The 23,330-nt window shown below is 27.5% G+C and overlaps 1 protein-coding gene and 1 long non-coding RNA gene across 9 annotated transcripts in view; one reads left to right on the top strand and one right to left on the bottom strand.

Moving 5' to 3' along the window:
- The window catches only part of LOC103571969 (SH3 and multiple ankyrin repeat domains protein 2), a 193,395-nt gene that overhangs the window by 56,427 nt on the left and 113,638 nt on the right, over positions 1-23,330 (bottom strand). Inside the window, exon 1 of one of the 8 annotated variants that reach the window (XM_053738920.1) lies at positions 15,396-15,455. The exons of the other annotated variants lie outside the window; for them this stretch is intronic. The gene's annotated coding sequence lies outside the window, so the exon portion shown is untranslated. Of the gene's footprint in view, positions 1-15,395; positions 15,456-23,330 lie in introns of those variants that run through there. 8 annotated transcript variants of the gene reach the window in all.
- Positions 3,856-7,936, top strand: LOC103571968 (uncharacterized). Its single transcript, XR_549063.2, has 3 exons — positions 3,856-3,932; positions 4,668-4,786; positions 7,754-7,936. It is a non-coding gene; the product is annotated as an uncharacterized LOC103571968 (long non-coding RNA).

The following is a 23,330-nucleotide window of genomic DNA, read 5'->3' as shown; positions in this document are numbered from 1 at the left end:
AAAATAAGACATTTAAAAAGAATTATTATTATGATTTTTTTTCTTGTGAATCATAATTTATCAAAAAAATATATAATTTATATCGGTTTTTATTTTTAAATTTATTTAACTAATTTAAATTAAGAAGGGTTCAAATCACGTCAAATTTCTTGCTAAATGCTAACTAATTATTATTGAGCATGAACGCTATTCAAAAAAATAATGTGCTAATTAGATTTTTTATTTATTAATCATTTTATAAAAACTAAAGAGCAATTTTAGGCGGTATCCCTTACCCTTCATTTTTAAAAAATAGCCAATAACTTTAAGTCATAATCATATCAAAATTTTATTAATTGATAAAAAAAAACAATTATTGAAAAAATACTGACGTGTATTTTTGCTATGGTAAAAATTAAAAAAAAAAAACTCTCAAAGTTGTCTTAAATTAACTGTTTGACAAAATTTTTTAAATAAATTATGTCCTAAAAAATTAAACATTTCCAATTATATTTTTGACATAAAAATTTTGCTGAAATTTATTTATCAAAAACGCTTCACTCTGAGCTAAGTTATTTTTTTTTTAAATCCAGATCATAGAGAAATTATAACTGCATTATCTATTTTTTTTTTAAATTGATTAAAAAGCATTAAATACGGCTACAATGTAAAAAATTTTGGTGTAAAAATGATCCCTGAGAACTTTACACGGCCGTGTTGTGTGAAATTACGGTGTAAAAAATTCTTGGTGTATATTATACATCGGTGTAATTTTAACATGGTGCAATATGCTTTTAATTAACACCGCCGAAATTTAACACATTTGGTGCTACGTCTACACCAAAATTTAGCAAATTTAGTGTCATGTTTACACAAAAAGTTAACACATGAGATGTCATTTTAACCAACATTTAACAAAATTGATGTCATGTTTACACCCAAAGTTAACACATAAGGTGCCATTTTTACACCAAAATTTACCACATACGGTGTCATATTTACACCAAAAGTTAACACATAAGGTGTCATTTTTACACAAATATTTAACACATAAGGTGTCATATTTACACAAAAAGTTAACACATAAGGTGTCATTTTTACACAAAAATTTAACACATAAGGTGTCATATTTACACCAAAAGTTAACACATTAGGTGCCATTTTAACCAACATCTAACAAAGTTGATATCATGTTTGCACCAAAAGTTAACACATAAGGTGTCATTTTTACACAAAAATTTAACACATAAGGTGTCATATTTACACCAAAAATTTTACATCAGTCATTTACTCTACACCGAGTTTTAAAATTTTTAATGGTGTGACAGTATTAAATTAATGGTTTTTTAAAAAAGGGTGGAAGGGGGTGGGGAAGGGCACTGCCTGAAATTTCAAATCTTACAATCTATTTTCATTTTTTTCACAGTAAAAAAAAGGTGTAATGGTGGTTTAGGTGAGACGTTAATGTACAATATAAAGTATAGGGAATATCAATTTTACGATTTTTATAGCCTCTAAACTTTTTTATGCTCGCAAACGTTTTATAACAAATCGAAGAGTTACATTGCATTACGATTTATAACCGGCAATCATTTAAATCTGTCTTTATATTATTATATATTTTTTATCGCAGTGGAAAATTTTTTTAAAAACATATATGTTTTTTTATTGCAATATTTAATTTTCTTGTTCACAAAATTAAATGTGTTTTCGATTCACGTACTGGCAACCATATATTTATAGTTGATCAACTCAACAGAAAAAAGATTGTAAAAAGCAAACAATAAAAAACATTAAGGAATAAAAAAAGTTAAAAGACCATACCCACCACCAATCCAGTATGTATGAGAGAAGTAATGAGACAAGTCAAACGAGTCAACAAAAAAGTAAAATAAAACTTTTTAGAGAATATAACACTTATATGGCTGAGGTACTAAAAAAGAATTCAAAAAAAAAATTATATATTCTCTTTTACAACTACGGCAATTTTTAAAAAATTCTTTTTTAAATACAATAAAAGTAAATAAAATTAAAAGTTTGATATTTTAATATAAAATATTTGCGAGAGTTGATGTAATGATTAAAGAATAACGTAAATTTAAAAGGATGAAATGGATTTTGGCAAAAAATATATGAGATAGAAAGGGTGTTGCTGGAGGTTAAAAGGACGCCGCGAAGTTCGAGTAAAAATATGAAACACAGGAGATATAATGACGTCAATGGAATACATAGGAAAGGAGGTGGTTAAATAAGTTGGATTTCAAAAAGGAAGGATAAAAAAATAGTTGAAGAAGTTGTGGAGTTGAACAGGATGTATCTGAGAAGAAGTGGCCTTCGATAAATCTCTTCCTCTCTTGTTTAACGCAATCACCCTTTCATGTCATTCAATTAATTTTTTCTTTAACTTACTTATACTTTTTTTCAATTTAACTATTTAATCCTTATGTCAGATTTTTTAAAACTTTTTAAACTTTAATTCTTCTTTATCAATTTAAAATATTGATTTTAATTTAATAATTAGTATAATTTTTTTTTCACACTATTAATTAGATGTAATGTCAAAATTTTTAGTCCGCGGTGGTGTGAAGAATTTGGTGTTAAATTTTTTAACACTGCCGGTCTAAAAGTTACATGACGTACGGTGATAAATTTTGGACTGTATAAATTAAAATGTTTACACCATCAATGGTGTAAATGCGTAAGTTCTTTATTTGAAACTCTCGATTACTTCGATACTGGACTGAAAAAATTTTTTTGATACGGTGTAATAATTTTGGTGTGAAAATTACACCAAATGTGTAAAATTCAAATGGTGTTAATTTAAAATTACTACACCATCAAGCGTGTAGGATTGTAATTCATGATAATTTTCTCATTTGTTGCTCATTAATCAAAATTATAACGAGTAACACGGAATGGTGTAAAAGAATAGATTACACCGTGTTAAAAATTACACGTATGGATAATTAACACCGAGGATTTTTTACACAGTTATTTTACACTACACAACCGTGTGAAATTTTCGGGGGCCATACTAACACCAAAATTTTTTACAGTGTAACACCAAACGGTGTAAAAGAAAAAGCTTATACGGTGTTAAAAGTATACCACTTGATATTTTACAACGAGCAGAAAATTCCTCGGGGGGGAGGAACACCAAAATTTTGTACAGTGTAACACCAAACGGTGTGATAAAAAACCTTATACGGTGTTAAAAGTCCAACATTTAACAATTTACACTGAGCAGAAAATTCCTCGGGGGACATTTTCAAACCATAAATTTTTTACAGTGTAGTATTTAAAAAATTAATAACTTTTTTTTCCCTAAAGATATTTTAAAACAAGAGTCTCACTTTCGTATTGAAGTACCGGTACATAATAATTTATATCGCGACAATGGAAGTAAAGTCATGGAGGTCAAGCGGAACTTTCACTTTGAATCTTCGTGAACTTCAAAATATATATATATATATATAATATAATATAATACAATAACATGTGTATATTCATATATATTACTTAATCTAATATGAAAGTGGTACCTGTTATTTTTTACTACCCACATATTCGTACATGAGATCATTCATAAAAAATAGTGTAGAGGGAATTTATGAGGTCTTAAAATATAAAATAAAGAATTTATATTTAAACATAAAATCTTGTACAATATTTCATTAATTGTTTATGTCTATAATAATTTATATTATGTAATAATTGTTTTTCAATGTGGTTAGAATAATAAGCCAAATAAAATAATACTGATTATTCAATTACTTGTTTATTATAAATAATTCCTGTTTGGCAACACATAAATATCAGAAATGATAGTTCAAGTGACATTCGATCTTCTATCAAGGGTATTGAGATATTGATGTATATAAATACGCGCTTCCCTGATAAAATACATTCATTACATTCTACAAAGTATCGCAAGATTGTATCTCTCTACAAATGTAAGTATTAATATTTTTTAAATCTCAATTATAAACACCACTAGCTACTTGTCAAAATCTACAAATTTCAATTCAAAATTAGTACTTAGAGAAATGAGTTACTTACACGCAAAAAAATAAGTTTTATAGTTTAAGAGGGGTTTCGACTTTTTCCACTATCACACTATTTTCTTGACTCAAGATAACTTTTTTTTCTGTGTAAACTAATGCATTGAGCGTCTTTCTTAATTTTGCATTCAGAAGTTTTGTTTGAGAGAGAACCTTGGACAAAAATTACTATAGACCCTCTGAAAGGTGCACTTTTGACTAAATTTATACTAAAATCCCGAAATTTTTATTTGAAACTATAATTTTTTTATTTTTCTTTTTGCGCATAAATAAATTTATTGAAAAAAATAAGACAGATTTCTAGGTTATGTTTTTACTGTATTCAACTAAATTTTTATTGAAACTGTATAAATATTTTCATTTTTATTTCAATACATTAAGGACATTTAATGAGAATATTAATCATTTTGGTTAGTTTTGTATCTTATTTTGATCAATAGTCAATAAACATAATAAATACTCTTACACCATACTTAATTTTCCAAAACTCTGTAGACAAAGGTCTATTTATGTATGGAAAATTTCAATTTTAATTTCCAATTCACATTTATAAATTTAAAAAATTAAATTTTCGCGCCAAATCTAATATTTAATATTATTTAATAATTTTAGTTTAATTTTTTACAGCTGTTCAATAAGTTTTTCCGAAGATGTCAAAGCTCATGATCTTACTTCTTTTGGTAGCATTGTTAGCGGCTGTGACAAATGCCCAGCTGCGTGATGTGTGTTCTACAAGAGGTGAATCGGTATGTAAAAACGAATTCTTGTCTTTTTGTTCACGTTTTTTTTAACTCTCCGCTAAGAAAATTGAAAATTTTCAAAAATTCGGGAAGTTATTGGTTTCGGTCTGATTTTCGAAAACCGAATTTCTATCAGATCTTGGCGTTTTGAGGTACTAGGAAACTATCCTGACTAATTTCACGATGATGCCCGAGTGTATGTATGTGTGTATGTACGTACGTACGGTTGTAAATACTCTGTAACTTCTGGACAGATAAACCGATTTTGATTACCAATTTTTTTTTTTTTTTTGAGTTTTTTTGAAATTTCTCATAAACGAGTCTATAAATCAATTTTAAAATATGATCAGCTTCAGAACTTGATAAAACGCGTCGATTGCCACCTTAACCATATCAATCTGTTAATTCGTTCGAGAGATATCGAGAAAAAATCGTAAAAAATGTTTTTTTTTCGAAAACAAAGGCATAAAAAAAGTATTTCCGAGCTCGAAAATGTATTCAAAACAATTTTTTGAGCTCAAGGAGCTCAAAAACAGCGAGAAGTTTTGGGGCTGATAGACCGATTTTTTTTTTCTTTATTAAACTGAACATTCTTCACAATATTTGTTGCAGTGTTGGTTTGAATGATGATGTGAGGGAACAACTTGTAGCGACAAGTTGAGATGTGTGTAAATCGAGATTTTCTTTTTAAGTTTACACAATGATGTTTGGAATTTTACTTTTGAGTAATAACTTAACAATGATATTCTATATGATTTTCAAAATTACCTAATAAATTAAATTCATAATAAAATGTATTTAATACCTAAATTTTGAACTTCCTGCTAAGAAAATTACAAATTTTAAGAAATTCAGAAAGTTATTTTTCTCTTCCCAACTCTCAAAAATCAATTTTTGTCTGATGTTGACGTTTGAAGGTCTTTGGATGCTATTTTGACATTTTCAGAAAAATTTTTATATATGTACGTGTCGCGTGCATGGGTGTAGAAGTGTAATTGTTCTATATTTTATAATCAACTGGAGGAATTTAGGTCTTGTTTAAGTATAACAATCGAAAAGGAAAATTGGTCATTGAAATTAGTCCAAATTCAAAATTAATAAGTTGGAAAACTAAAGAATATTATTTTTAACAAAACTAATAAGTAAATTTCTTAAACACCTTCGACAATAATTTATAATTTATTATCTATTATTAATGTCACCGTTATTTTCCTTGAAATGTAGACCTAATTAATTTTATCGATAAACTCATATCGAGAATGCACAATGTATCACTTATCATGTGCGACATTCAAATTATATTGTCAGCCACATTGAAATTTATTTGACTACGTATTGACTCGTTAACCTTCAAAAAAAAAAAAAAAAAAAAAAAAAAAAATATAAAAAAAAGGGGGTAGAAATGTTGACAGTTCGTTTGTGTCTACAAACACAATAATCGAATGGCCTATAAAAAGAGCGCGTTCTTCATTTTTTTTTACACTTAACTCGCGGCTTCGACATACATCGACAAAACTCCGCTATTTTGGTAAGTTAACATTATTATGAAATTTAGTATCATCTAATTGTCGATATTTTTTTATGTAATAAACACGGAGAGAAATTTATGGTAACGATTACAATATATTATGGGAATGGTTCCAACAATGCATGCACTGTGAGAAATTTCCAATAAATTTTACTATGGGTGCATTGTAACCCCGGACCATAACAAAACTGGCACAAAATTTACAAGCGTCCCATAGTAAACGGTATGCGCAGACGACACAATTGGGACCTATGCGCATACGTTTACTATGGGACACTTGTAAATTTTGTATCAGTTTTCTTATGGTCTGGGGTTACAATACACCCATAGTAAAATTTAATGGGAATTTTTCACAGTGTGGTAACCGATTTTTTTGAAATGTTGATTATAGGATCGGAACCCATATATATTATTGTTGTCATTGCTATTATATTATAGTAATTGTTACCATAATATTATGGTAACCATTATCATAATATTATAGTATCCGCTCCTCGTACGTCTATGAAATATCATCCCGTACCGTTATGGTAATGATTACTTGGAATTATGGGGCATAGGCCCATACTTTCTGGGAAAAGTTTCTATAAGTATGGGAATAATTCCTAGTATTATGATCACAGTTCCCATATCGCATGTGAAAGATTTATGGTAATGATTACTATAGTTACTATAATAGTATGGTTACCATAATTCTTTCACATTTGATATGAGAACTGTTACCATAATAATGGGAATTATTCCCATACTTATGGAAACTTTTCCCTGAAAGTATTGGCCTATATCCCATAATTCCAAGTAATCATTACCATAACGGTATGGGATAATATTTCATAAATGTACAAAGAACGGTTACCATAAATTTCTCTTCGTGAATTACAAAAATTCAAAAAATACTAAATTTTATGATGATCAAATTAAATAACTTTAATTTCGTGTAACAATACAACAATTGTAGTCACATTAAGTTTTTTTTTAATGAAAAACAAAAAAAATATGAACATAAATTAATCATTTTTTAAAATTATCTTGTTAGTTTTTCTGAAGATGTCAAAGCTTATGATCTTACTTCTTTTGGTGGCATTGTTAGCGGCTGTGACAAATGCCCAGCTGGCTGATGTGTGTTCCACGAAAGGTGAATCGGTATGGACACAAAGAATTTTTCGATAAGAATTACCCTATAGTTTAGTGTTAATCTGGGCCGAAAAACAAAAGAAATACGAAAAACAAAAATTCGTACCGTTTGTTTTATTTTTTACTCTTTTTTTGTTCGCAATTATTCGAAACTGAGTATTCGTTACTCCATAACTGAACAATATCTAGAAATGGAGTAATTATTCATTTAAAAAATTCATTAGATAACTTTTGCCATAAAGAAACGAACTCTTATCTGTTTTTTTTTTTTTTTTTATTAATCTAACCATTTTTTACGATATTTGTTGCAGTGTTGGTCTGAAGTGTGCTGTGAGGGAACAACTTGTAGCGAACAAATGAGATGTGTATAATTCAAGATTTTCTTGTTACATTTACACAATGATGTTTGGAATTTTCCTCTTGAGTAACAATTTAACAATAATATTCTGTATCGTTTTTGAAATCAACTAATAAATTGAATTTATGATAAAATATTTTCATTTTCAACTTCCTGCTAAGAATATTGCAAATTTTAAAAAATTATTGTTTCTCAAATATAATGCCATATAATATTTAAATATGCATGGAATAAGTGAAAATTGGAATGAGTATTGGAGTAGGTCCGAGTATTTTTTTTATTTTTTTTATGATGTTAAACCGCAACGCTATTATGTGAACTGACGCTTCTATAAGGCCTCGGCGGTTCGCTTTAAAAGTTTGAATAACCTACTGACCACATCTCACTCTCAAGTCAAGGGCCACGTAAGGCCAACGAATTAACCAGGTTGTAAAAATTCGTATCAGGGAGAAAGGGTGATGATGATGTGAATAAACGATGGAAACCCATCTTGTCGAGGTTAAATACTATTCGAAACGTACAAATTAGTTTACACTTCTGTAGGTATTAAATTTTAAATTATACTCGAAACTTATATTATTTTATCCAAAATATAAATTATGTTTATTTTTAAAAATCATCAGTACATATTTTTTTTTTTTTTAAATAGTTAATATACAAAATTTTAATACTCATATTATTGCACTGTAAAAAATTTTTGTGTGAAAATGGTCCCCGAGAATTTTACTCGACCCGTTCAATTTCAAACCGTACAATGTTATTGGAAAAGAACTCGAAAACAAGCCGAAAAATTTTTCATTTTTAATAAATAGGCTGAAAATCGGTCGATATTTGGTTGACAATTAAATCGACCTTTTCTTCGCCATTTTTTTCAAAAATAAAATTATGGGATTTAGAAAAATTTTATGCAACTCCAAATAGAATTTAGAAAATTTTCAAATTTTGGGTATTCTTTAGTCTACAGCTCTTAGACTTTTAAATTATAGTTACTACACTGTCAAAAATTTTTGTGTAAAAATGGCTCCCGAGAATTTTACATGACCATGTAGTGCGAAATAACGGCGATGCTTGTTAAAATAATTCCTTTTCTTTAATCTCTTTCATATATTTTATCCCTTTATCCTATTTCATTTAAAAACTTTTTTATTTTTTGCCCATACTACAAATTTTATTCACAATTAATATGAACGGAATTCTATCATAAGAGTATTTCATAAAAATTATTGTTGGAATATTTCTATCTCGAAATATTAAAATGTGTGTGGGTGTGCGTATTAGATGTAAAAAGAATATTACAATATAATAAAAAAAAAAAAAAAAAAAAAAAAGGAGAATAAAGAAGACTCTTTAGTTGTCTGTTCACAGCAGTAGACATGGGTGCATCAGTGACATAAGCAGTAAATCATAGTTTTACGACTCATCTTTATGTGGCCCTTATTCGCGGTTCTCATCGAAGAGACCAGTACATGAATTTTTTTGTCTGATGGACATCATACGTATGCACCGCAGCGTGGGCCTGGATCTTTTACGGGCAACCATAAGTGTTTGCCGTTTGAATGATTCTCCATCTGCCTCTTGCATATAAGCCCACATATTTTTATTTCACCCTTTCATTTCTTTCTTCACCTTGCAGCCTTTCTTCGTCTTCCCTCAAGCTGCCATATTATATTATACCATACTGCATATATGTATATTACATATATACGGTGCATATACAGCATAGCGAAGATGAGTAAGAGAAGAGTAGAGTAGAGTAGAAATACGCTCTTGGTGGTGATTTCAAAGTAATTAAAATCAAGGCCAGACAGTTTTAAAACTAGTCGAATAACAGCGCGAATGATTGCCAGCTTCCCAATAACTTTTTTAAGTTTTTACGTATTGACGATCGCTTTAAATAAATATATACATCGATTGCCAGATAATAATGATAATAAACAAGGGACATGACTAAAATAAATATGCTGTTATTGAAAAAAGGGCGCAATAGAAAAATCGGCGGTTGATTTATGACAGGATAACGTTACAGGAATTTTAATCCCTTTGCTATAAATCATTTTACTCCACTAAATCTGTTAATTATTTACTTCGACATACTGATGAATAAATTTAACGTGAATTTGCGCAGCCAATAATTATATTTGTGGATATATTATTAACGATTTATGGATTATATTTTTCCACCATTCATTCAATCGCTATATTGTAGCAATACAAAGTATGCATACACTGTAAAAAATGTTGAGAATCTGCGTTAATTACAGTCGTGTTAAAATTTTTGTGCTGAATCGACATATTTCATTGTTTTAATATTAAATTTTAAATTTAATTACTATTTAACGTTTTAAAAGTGTTACGTAGTACAAAAATCGAAATTATTGACATTTATTTAGTGTTACTTTGAAATTAACACAAAATTTATGTTAAAAACTCAATCTATAGTCACGGAAAAATTTAAAAAAAAAAGAAAATGAAGTCGACATTTTATGAATGTCAATTTAATTTTAAAATTTTTATTATTAATATTATATTAAATTTACCATTTACTAGAAGTTGAAGTGTTCATTACACTAATAAAGAAATTTTAGTAATAATTTCGAATTATTTTATGTGATGTAAAAATTATTTTTTTGCAAAATAAAAATGTGGTCTTGTTTTTTTGAAAGAACCCTTATTAAAAGAAATGCTTTAATGCTTTTGAATACTTTGAATACTTTTGAATCGCCCTTCTTATGGGCATTTAATATTGCAAATCGTATCGAATCGTTTCTTCTAATCAGGGAAATTTATTGATTTACTATTTGCAATTAATATTAAATATTACGTGACTTTTTTTAAAAAATTCTCAATGACAACTGTCATAAGTGTACACTGTAAAAAAAATCCGGAGTGAAATTAAATCCGAATTCACTTCGCCACTTGGAGTTCCGGAGTTTTAACATTTAAATGAATATATTAATTAATATTAAACTGTTAAACAATGTGTGTGTGTGTGTGTGTGTGTATCAGCTGATCAGTAATGTAATACGCGAGTTTTTACTCTGATTTAATTTAGTGGAGTTATGTTTTATTAATAATATTTTTAAAACTCTTTTCCGGAGTGAATTTCACTCCGAAGGAAGTGAACAATTAAAAATTAATTCACTATGCATTCACTCCGGATTTAATCCGCATTCATTCCGCGAATTTTTTACAGTGTATCAAAATTTTTTTAATTAATAAAAAAATTAAAGCATTAATTGAAAAAAGGACAATTTCGCTGAGTTATAGATTTAAAAAAAATTAATTACAGTTGACATTGATCGGAAGTTACACGAAATTTGGGAAATAAATTTCAGTAATGTCTTCATGTCAATATTATAATTTGAATTTTCAAATTTTTTAGGTTAAAATGTACTTGCCGAATTCCGTTCGAATCCTAATTGATATCAACTAATTAATTAGCAGGTAATTTTTTAAAAATTCTATCTCAGCAAAATTGTACTTTTTTTGATTAAGATTTTAATTTTTTTTAATTAATTAATCAAATTTGAATACGGTTATGACAGTTGAGTCTTGCATATTTTTAAAAAGAGGGGGGAGGGGGAAGCAGTGTCTGAAAATGTTGTTACAATTAACATTTTTTTTGTTACTGAAATTTTCAAAGTGTTGAATTTACTTATCGCATTACCCAAATTTGATGTTGGAATTTTGACAAAAATTTAGTGTTAAAATTTTACACAAATTGTCTGTGTCAGATTATGTTGACTTTAACACAATATCTTTACTGTGTATGTTAAAGTAAGTATAAAATATAAAAATAACGGATAGAAAAAAAAACAATGTTTTGTTGTTAAGTATATTGTATGAGGTATTCGTAAGTATGACAGTATTAATGTACTGTATAAAGTGAACATTATTGTTCTCTTAAAGAAAATCAATTTTTCACGATAGATAGATACAAGAGCAAAGTAGGATGTTGAGGCATTTTCACATTGTGGTTCATGAGGCTTTTAACAAATCCACAATGACGCATGACAAGAGATTGACTACAGAATGAAGAAGAATAAAATCATGGGATTTTTATACTGACACGTACAACATTTGTAAAATACTTTTATCTTATTTCTTTTTTTTTACCAATGAGAAGATTTCCCACACAAAGATTTTATGCTTTTCCCTCAACTGACAACCAGTGATACTGTTAGGGGTTGAAACTCTTCTTTCGTCTCCATCATCATTTCTTTTCTCTTGAGATTTTTCTTTCTTTTTTAGCTGGCCTGTATATGAGTTCGTTGAGTATTTCTCGAGGGTGTCTCGCTTTAAGTTAAAATTTTCAAGGCAAGAGATCATTTTTCCAAGCATAACGATTGTTTAATATTATCATATATTTTTTTTTTATATATCAAAATCACTGACTGATATTTATATTGAATTAAAAAAAATTCAATCCTTGGGTTTATTTTTTTTTAATCAAATAATTTTTTTTTTGGTGAATTTATATTAATATGAAATTGTAATCAGATGACGATCAATAAGACCGTCTACGTCGTTTTTGTGGGAGACATTACGATACATAAAATTTCTTTGTATTTTCACGTGGAAAAAAAAAGTAAATGAAATAGAAACGTAGACAAGTTTTTTTCATTCACCCTTATATATACATATTTGTTTTTTATATTTTTATTTCTTCTATTTACGTTAAATTTTTTCATTTGTTACTTATTTTTTAATTTATTATATTTCGTACGAGTGTAATAATCTCAGAGAATCGTGTTATCTTCTCAAAGCCCCCGTTACGTTTACTTTTATTTTTTCCACAATACAGTCAGTTGTGGTCTCGACATTATGGCCTCGACCATCTTTCGCTTAGCTTTAAATATTGTATATAATATATACATAATATACCCGAGTTCTTCTCGCACTTTATGTCGGTTAGGTCAATCGAAAAAGGCAAGCATAACTCCCTGATTTCTTCCTACTGGTTACTCATCACTTTAAGACAGTCGCGTCGAGCGCATTTCGCGGTCTCACTGCTTATTATTTATGACCGCAGGATGTTGCGACGCTTCACTTTTTACTTTTTTTTTTTAGCCTTAATAGTATACTCTGGTTCATTTAACATAATAATTTTAATGATCGAAAAAAAATATAAATCTATATGCCAAATATGAGTGTATCAATTATTAATTTAAACAATCACTTTTTTAGCTCGTATTAAATTTTGTTATAATTAATTTGGCGGGAAATTTAAACTAAATTTTTACACGAAAAGAGAATAAAGGAAAAAGTACAATTTCAAATATTAGCAAAGTCCCGCGACTTTAAAATTGAAAAAATTACAAGACGTAGCTATTGTTGCAGTTTAATTAGTTCAAAATGCATTGGAATCTGTTCAATTGAGTGACTAGAGTAGTAGTCTTAACTATTACAGTTTTAAAGTAGAATACTTGAAATATTTTCATACAGGATTGCACTAAAAACTGTAATTTTTCCATTTATGAGGTAAAATACCTACTTCCCCGTACGAAAAAAGTATATTTCCGGGCAAATCTGAATATATGGCGCATGTATGAGACATATATTAGAATTTGCCCGGATATATACTTTTTTCGTACGGGATATCCTGTTTATATTTCTTGTTTATTAAGAATAACAAAATTTCGGTGGGTGTTCGGCCAAATTTCGACCTCTTTCAATAATATTCTACGGGTTTAGAGAGATTTCGGTCAAGTGTAGCCTTTTCTGCCGTTTTTCGGTTAAATATTTTCACCCGGGTTCTTTTGGAATTAGTAATGCGATATAAGATAAAAGGCCTAGAACCCGATCAGGGAACTAGAACTCGATCACTCCATGTATTAGTATAAATATATTTAGTAAAATTTAGAAAATACAGATATACAAATGTATGTGATTGGGTACTGGGTCTCTTACCTTACATCTGTAAAAAAAAAAATTTTAAATGAATAATTTATCATGAAAATTATGACGATTTTTGAAAATTCCATAAGAGAAAAATTTTGGAAATCAACCTCAAAAAAAAAATAATTTATTATTATGTAAAATAATTAAAAACTCAAATTTAAGAAAATAATTTATAAGAAAATGTATTACTCAAAATATTTACAAATGATTTTATAAAAAATTTGTTATTTCAAAATTTTAAAATTATTTTGATTAAAAAAAATATTCTTCCAAATTTGTATAGATCATTTTTTAAAAAATTCATCATTAAATATTTAAAAATAAGTTATATTAAAAAACTCATTACTCAAAATTTTTATAAATCATTTTTAAAAAATTTGCTACTTCAAAATTTTTAAATTATTTTGATTAAAAAAAAAATATTCTTCTCAATTTGTATAGATCATTTTTTTAAAAAATTCATCATTAAATATTTAATAATTATTTAGATTAAAAATTTCATTACTCAAAATTTTTATAAATTATTTTTAAAAAATTTGCTACTTCAAAATTTAAAAATTATTTTGATTAAAAAACTCATTGCTCAAAATTTTTATAAATAATTTTATTTTCAAATTATGTCTGAAATCTTTTCTTTCATTGACAAAAGATAGATTTTTCAATAAAAGGTATATTTGATCTCCAAGATTTTAACAGAAAATTTAAAGGGTGCCAATAAAAATGTAATATAAAGAAGCCCATGAAAAATTATTGAAAACCATAAGGTATTTTATTATCATTCGTCAAATATATCCAGATATTAAACGACTAAGAAACTCTAAAAGTTCATCACCCCAACATATGTATACCTAAAGTTATGATTATAGTCTCAAGGCTCGAGAAAAGCAAGAGTCTGGAGCCGTCATATTGACGCCATGTAACAAGCTCTGTGCAACGGATGCTGCTACGTCGCACCCACATTCATCCCCTTGAGTTAAAGTGAAGGAAACGTAACAAGAGGTTATATAGTGGTGTAGGACCCTGGCTAGAGTGGTGTATAGAGCCAGTATGTATGCTGAGGTAAAAGTATGAAGTAGAATAGGAAAAACGTCTGCACGAAAAAAAACAAGTAAATAAATAAAAAAAATAGTGACAGAAAAAGAGGGAAAAGTATCATCACATCGTGCGAAAGGGATGAGATGGGACGAAAAGCACACGTCCTTTTCATTTCACAACCAGAATACGTCACTGTAATAAAAAAGTCGGAAAAAATTGGATTCGATTCTCCCAATGTCTTATGGGATATAAAAATAATATAGAAGAGTCCGAAAAAAAAGCAATGAATTATCTTTTCGTTTTTTATCGATGAGAATAAAAAAAAATGTCTGATGAAAATATAAAAAAATATATATATCACCGATGAAATAAAATTTTTTTAATTATATTTATAAAATGACTTGTGTTGGTCACGTGCTCAGATAGAGACGTCGAAACCCTCCCTTCCGTTGGGAAATCACACAAAGGCAGATATCAAATGAGTGATGACACGCACTGCACATGCAATAAATATATATACTACGCAAGCTCAATATTGTAAGTTAAAGACAATCTATTTACGTCAAATGATTCTGAAGATTAATTAAATATTAATGATAAAAAAAGGCATAAAATAAATGAATATATTTATAAAAGTTAATTAATTATAATAAACTTACTAAAAAATATCGTGGGTCCATTAATCATATTATTGGTTGTAGCAAATAATAAAACTAAATTTTTAAAAATAATTTACAAAATAGCACCACACCCACACAATTTCTACACTTACACGTATTTTAAAATTTTTTTTTTTTTTTTTTTTTAATTTATAAGTAATTTCATTTATCTTCAGGTAAACGAGCTCAGTAAAAAGATTGAAAAAAAAAAAGAAAAGAAAAGAACAATATCCACAAAGTGTCGTCCTGTTTGATATTCACATAGTACAGAAACACTTGCGCGGGCCGGTTGCCAACAACCCCGAAGAGAGCAATGCACCCTGTTCAGACAAGGGTCAGCTATGACAAAAAATATTAAACGAGATTTTAAAAAACTAATGATAACTGATGATAATAAAAATTGTAAGAATCAAAGTACCGGCGAATCGATAAATCAGGACAAAAAAAAATAACTACCCCTTGTTATAAAAGAGCAACGGGGGCGTGGATGCATGAGGAGTTTTCACTTAAAGACCGATAAGTAACGATAAATAAATATGATAAAATAAAATACGAGTTGAATATAATATTTATGTGTGGAGTGATATGATAACAATCACTTGCGTATAATGAAGATCGCAGACTACGCGGTCAGGCCATAGATAGGCCGGGTCTCGATCAGCCTCACTCGGGGCACATCTCGGTACTGGAGGGTAGCAGGTGGCGCCACAACACTACATAGTATACTCTGGTGTACATACCGGAGGGGTTGAGAGGCGTGGATTTAGTTGCTTAGCAACGAGTTGAGATCGACCGGGAGAAACGCTGCATTCCCTATCAGCACTTGGTACTTTTGAGGGTAGATTGTGTGTTCCTTGTGCTAATTCCATATGTTGATTCTGTCAAGTGTTAACACGTGTGATTCCCGATTCAAACTCGACTTCGATCGACCGATATAATTATTGTAATCAATAATTACTATGGTCCGAGGGAATAATTATCAATGCTTTTGAAGGCGCAAAGGTAATTTTTTACTCGACCTGTGAGGGACTTGATCAACATTTAAACAGAGAATTGTATAAAATGAAACAGGCAAAAAAGGTTATAATTGAGAATGAGGTGAAGAGTCTGAGGATAATTACTCTCAGCTTTGATTAAAGATAATTGTCCTTTTCTGTTATGATGTCATAAAGTATTTTAAAGTTTTCAGAAATTTATTTCTGTTGTGGATAATAAAAAAATTTTTATTATTCACAACAGAAATAAATTGAAAACCCATCGTTACGTTATGAAATTAAAAGTTTATATATATATATATATATATATATATATATATATATATATATATATATATATATGAATAAATATTAGTTTACATGATATCAATTAGCGGAAGCAAATATTTGTTTATTGAATCAAAAATATTTGCTTTGAAATAATTTTAATCGAATTAAGTAAGTTAATGTAGTAATATTTGAAAGTTACTTGTACATTAATTAATTAAAAAGTAAGTGTTGCGTTGTGATAAATTTATCGATTAGATTTGTGTCCTCAATTGCAATGAGTAGCCACAGGCACTCAGAAAGTTTAAGGAAACTTAGTCAATGTACCGAGTTAGTATCAACTTTTAGTATCTTCATTGACTTCTTTTTCGAGTATTCTTTAAAACTTTTGTTATTTTAGTATATATATATATATATATATATATATATATATAGATATATACGTATATTTACTTTTTTAATGTAATGAAAATAAGATTATTTTTCGTCTCACTGAAGATGAAGTAGAAAAGAAAATTAAATAAGTAAATTTATAAAATCTGAAAAACAGTTGACTCTAGGGCTGAACTCAAAATTTTGCGCAGTTTTTGAATTCGGAAAGCTCAAAGACGTTATTATTTTTAAATTTTTGAGTTTGTATTAGAAAACGCTTGGACCAAAAAAAAAATCCATTTTGCTGATAGTGAAAGTACTTTTTGAGACTTTGATTAAATTTTTAAGCTAATGAGTGGAGCAGTTTACGAATTATATGAAAAAAAAACCGTAAAAAAAAATTTTTTTATTTTTATTTTTTTTTTCACAGAAAAAAAGAATTTCTTGGCTCAAGAATTTTTTTCTCCCATCAAAAAATTTTTTCTCGCCCCAAGAAAATTTTCGTCTTTAATTCATAATGAAAAAAAATTTCTTTAGACAAGTAAAAATTTTCTTGGCGCAAATGAAAATTTTTGCGCCAAAAAATTCTATTCTGTGTACACAGGAAGAAAATTTCTCTATTGAAAGTAAATATTCTTGATTCAAGAAAATTTTTTTAAAAACTTCAATTTTCTCGGATGAAGTATAAATTTCCTCTGACCAAAACAAATTTTCTTGGTTCAAAAAATCTTTACTTAGTTTTCGAAAATGTTCGCCTTCAAAAATATTTTCTTGACTCGATAACTTTTTTTCTGTGATTTTTTTATGATTTGAAAACTATTTGACCGATCGACTTCAAAATCTAATCAGATCTAAGTCTTGATCAGCCTTTTCGATTGCCGCCAAGTAAATCGATTTTCAAATCGATTGATTCGTTCCAAAGATATCGTACGACAAAAATTAGTTTACACACACAACCTTTTTTTTGAAATTTTTAATTTTTCTAGCGGGAAGTTAAAAAATAAAATTAACAATTTTTCTACCATGCAAACTTGAATATGATGTTGTTATTCTCTTCTAAAAAGTTGATGACCGGATGTCGTATCGTTTTACGTCATTTCTGTGACTATTTTATTCGGTTATTGATTGGTCGAATGAGATATTGGCGGGATTTTTGAAAAAATGAAGGCGAGCGAAGCGAACATGTTATGTCTAGTCTTATAAAATGATAAATAACTAAAACTTTGACAGCTTTTATTTGAGATGATGTAAAAAAATTGACAGTTAATTAAGTTATTTGCAAATTTTTTTTTTTTTTTTCGATGTTACTGTTATTGGTGTTGTAAGTTTCAAACTGGTAAACTATTGTAAAAGCTAACGTACTGAAGTTTAGTGAAGGTTGTAGAGGCTAATGAGAATAGATAAAGAAGAATCGCCATAACGATCGATCCATCGACGTTACTGTGATTTACGATCGGTCTACGTCATCGGGAATTCTTGAAGATCGGGTTTACGAGTCGATTACTTATTCGAGTATGCACCAGATCGTGAGAGTAAAGAATAATGTATGGATACAAATTACTTAGTGATATGGTTTTATTGATCCTAAAAACTTCAAGATATAAATAAATAAATAAACAAGTATGAGATCAGAGTATGTACATATATGTATATATTATAGAAAAATAAAAAAATTAACGAATGGAAAATAAAAAAAAAAAAAAAAAAAAAAAAATAGTCTCGGCTGCTGAATTCATTCGTTGAGAATCAAATCACTTTCCAAGAGAATTTTAAACGTTTTTTCATCAAGAATTATTAATTGAGCCGCAGTTGCTGCTACATAAAAGATTACAGTAAAAAAAAAAAACTTCGCAATTAGCTGACATTGTTTTCACTAATTAATTGCAAAATTATTACGCATGTGCGTTAAATTGTTTGCGTTAACATTTTTTTTTTAAACAAGCAAATAGTTAAGCAATTGTTGATTTTTTGTGCAAAAATTTAATTTAAATTTGCGTTTTTTTTTTTTTTTTTTTTTTTTTTTTTACGTAAAATAAACAGTTAAAAAAAAAGTGCCTTGATGAAATATCTACGTCATTCGAAGTGGTTTTTTCAAGTTAATGGAGAGAGAGGTAGATATCGATTAATCGATACGATGCCTTGTTATTTAAGAGAATTCGCAAAAGGTTCCTGGTAGGAAATTTGATAGTTTTACACATGGGATGCATTGAACGGTAATTTAATTAAAACCCTTCAACACACGAATTACTTATAAAAGAAAGAGTGTCTATGAACATTTATATATATATATATATATATATATATATATATATATATATATATATATATATATATATATATATATAACACCATTTTCTTGCTTGAGTTGATGATAATGTTAATGATAAAAATATCTACTAAATCTTTTTGCTAAATTATTCTATTTATTTTATAATTGATAATATAACTCTGTAGATTTTAAATTAAATGACGAGAACAATTAATTAAAATTTTAAAATATTTGACGTTATTTTAATGAATTAAGTTTTAATAGTTTCTTTATTTGTAAAATGTAAATAAGTTTTCAATATGCATTAAACTGAACAAAAATTAAATTAAATTTGGAATAATTATTATTTATTCACTTCATCAAAGATAAATTTCTACACAAAAAAAAAAAGAATTTCTTGATGCAATAATTTTTTTTTATTATAAATTAAACACAAAAATTTTCTTGAGACTTATTGACTCAAAAAATTTTTTCTTGCTCTGAGAAAATTCATTCTCATCCTAAGAAAATTTTTCTTTCTAATTCATAATGCGAAAAATTTTTTGGGATAGGAAAAAATTTTCTTGGGGCGAGTAAAAATTTTTTGTATCAAGAAATTATTTTTTTCTGTGTAATAATTAAATTTTTTGTTCATTTTAAATTTAAAATTTATAATCAATATTATTAAATAAAAAAGTAAATAATGAGTGTTTTAAAGTTTGACGTCTGAATGTACATTTACTTATCTTAAGTACTTCGTGATAATTAGGAGAATCAATAAAATATGTAGATAAATATTTCATAAATTAACAGGAAACTACTTATCAAACAGCATTAAGCTTCACGAAAATCGATAAAGCTTAAGTAGAGTTCAAATTTATAGTGTCGTCAAATATGTAATAATGCTTCTAATAACGCAAATAGTATTTTTATGTAACACAAAAATATAAACAATACTAAAGTTAGCCGACTAATAATTTTTTCATTTTTTTCAAAAGGATAAATTACAAAAAAAAATATTTAAAAAAATTGCACTTATAGTTTTCTGAATTTTATAAATGTGCAATTTTTTTTTTTTTAATTAAAATTTATTGGCAACTAATAAAATCAAATTGAACAGAAACTTTTTCTTAAAACACTCAAGATAATGATAATGACTAATAAGTAAAAGACAAAATTTAACGAAAGAAAATCCTTGCAATCAAAAATCCACTTGGTACTGAGCCTAACGAATTCCTCCACTAGAATAATGAACGTCTGCATATTTATTCTTTGTATCCCGTCGTGCAGCAACAACCCTCATTCAGATGAACTTCCCAGTTTCGCAAGTCTCGCCCCAAATTTTTGCCAATTTTTCATCCTTCTCATCCACTTGATTCTCTTGGTACTTAAGGACGCATATATATAAATATATATACATATGTATTGTTTCGAAAGTGAGGGCGATTTATGTACAGCGTAGATAAAATATAAGTACAATTAGTATATGCAAGGGTGAAGGTTTGATGGGTAGTAACAATAAGAGCATAGGAATCATCCCACTCTTATATACATACATATATATATATATTTTTTTTTTTTTTGTTTTTGTCAACATAATTGGCTTTACATCGGAAAATCTTTGTAATACCGCATGGATGCATAAGTATACGTACTCCCTCTCATTGCGGCAACCACTTTGATATCTTTTGGAGGACGACGTATAAGGCACGAAGATTGTGTGTACGCATTATGTTTTTATGGGCGTTACTTTTACCGATTATACTTAATACCGGTGCATTGTAAATTTACCGATAAATAAGTTATTTTTACTTATAATGGAACTAATGCAAATACATTTTTTATTTTTATTAAAACAACTTTATTTTTTATGGTAGTTTTTTTTTTTTTTAAATATCAACTGATTGAGAAGTTTATGGACGTGATTTAAAGAAATTATTAGTTTTACAGAAATTTAAAAATTTATAAGAAAAGAAAATTTGCTGTAGTTTTTTTTTTTTTTTGTAATTTATGGAATAAAGTTGGGTGGAAATTAATAAATGGCTGAGCAAACTAGAAAATAATTTTTTTTTTGTCTTGAGTAAAAAATTAAAAAACTTGACACGGGGAAGAAAAATATTTTTACTTTTTTTTTTAATAATTCAAAATTTTATTCAAATTTCTTATATTTAATTTTCAGCTTCGCGCCATTTTTTCGACGATTATCGAAAAATTTGGAGTTTTTTTACCCCGATTTTCAGAAATCGAATTTTCATCAGATGCAGATGATGACGATGCGCGTGCGCGTGTATGTGCTAGGGAGGGGGTAAGTTCTATAACTTTTCAATTAATTAACTGATTTACGTATTTGCGGAAATTGACAGAGCTTGTCAGTTGTTAACTTTCCTGTAAATTTAAGATCATTCGATCGATAGTCAATAAACTGAGAAATTTAAAAAATACAAAAAAAATTTTTTTTTTTAGATTTTTCGAAATTTCTCGTAGTATTTTTTTAAATAATCTGGAAAAAAAAGATAATGAAGGAAAATAGAGTTATTAAAATGATTGAGGCTTAGTTTAGACTAAAGACTAAATCTCTTGATTAAATCGAGTTAATTAAGTTCAAATCTGAGTGACCTCGATCCCAGATGCGATTCCGGACGCCTGGCAATGATCCCTACTGCATTCTCTCCCCCGTGGGTTCGATAATTTACTCAGGATATGCGACATGCACGAGCACTTTATTTGCGTTGTTAAATGAAAACCATTTAACTTTTGCGCGTTTTATATGGGGTCACTCTCATACACCTGGTATAAAATCCATCCCCTTTTATTTGAATTTCAATTATATATATATGACACATAGCGCAATGCATCATTTATGCTTCTAAATTATATCTTTTTTTTCCTATTTAGTTTGTCACTAAATGTCATACTTCCAACTGAATTCTCATGTTCTTTTTATCATATATATCTCATATTTTTTTCGCTCATTACATTTTTACCGAAAATGCTCTCTTTAGTTTTTAAATGCACACCGGATCATATATTTATCCGGAATTATTTTGTATGTCATCGAGCTTTATTTTTAACGTTTCCTACAGCTGTTACAATTTTTTTTTTTTTTTTTTTTATTGTGACATATATTGAATGATAAATTTAATATTTATTTTAAGTTCATTAATTTAAATACCAGAATAAATATATAATGTTTATTCATATGAAAAAAATTATTTTTGATCTTTGTAAGATCAAATTATCAATGAAAATAATTTGTTTACTAAAATAATATTTTACTAGCAACTCGCAGTCACTACGTAACTATTAAGGATAATTACCATGTTTATTTAATCAATTTTGAATTGAATTATTTATTCATCAATTTTTTAAAAAAACGATCATAAAAATTATTAATTACATAATTACAACTTTTTATTTATTTATTAATTTTTTTTACCGACAATTTTCTTTTTTACAAATTGAATTTCATAAATTGCGGGAAATTTAAATTTATTTAAATTAAAAAAAATAGATAAATAAAAAAAAATAAATAACTTGTAATAAAATTTTTTATCGAAAAAAAAACTTAAATTTAAATTAAAAAACAAAAAAGTCAATAGCCGAATTTTCGAATTGCGAGAAATCAAAATTTATTTTAATTTTACAAAAATAGATTAATAAAAAAAAAAAATAAATAACTTGTAATCAAATTTCTAATTAAAAAAAAAAAAACAAATTCAAATAAAAAAAAAAAAATAAATTCAAATTTTGAAAAAAAAGTCAATCGCCGAATTGTATAAATCGCGGGAAATTTAAATTTATCCAAAATTGTGATATAAATTAAATTCTTACTTTTATTAATATGTTCAAAATCAAAAATTTTAAGGCATAAAAATTCATCCAAAATTTTTCCATCGATTTTAATAAAAAAATCGCTGCCACAAATTTTTCCTTTTTCCGTTCAAGGAGAAGCGGAAACCGATTGTTTATACAATTTTATTTGCTAAAAAATAATGAAAACCAGCAAATAACAATTTTCATATTTTTAAAAAAATATAAAATAAATCTAAAAAT

The sequence above is a fragment of the Microplitis demolitor genome, chromosome 5, assembly GCF_026212275.2.
Source record: "Microplitis demolitor isolate Queensland-Clemson2020A chromosome 5, iyMicDemo2.1a, whole genome shotgun sequence".
NCBI classification, from domain to species: domain Eukaryota; kingdom Metazoa; phylum Arthropoda; class Insecta; order Hymenoptera; family Braconidae; genus Microplitis; species Microplitis demolitor.
This window is presented reverse-complemented; position numbering and strand designations above follow the sequence as displayed.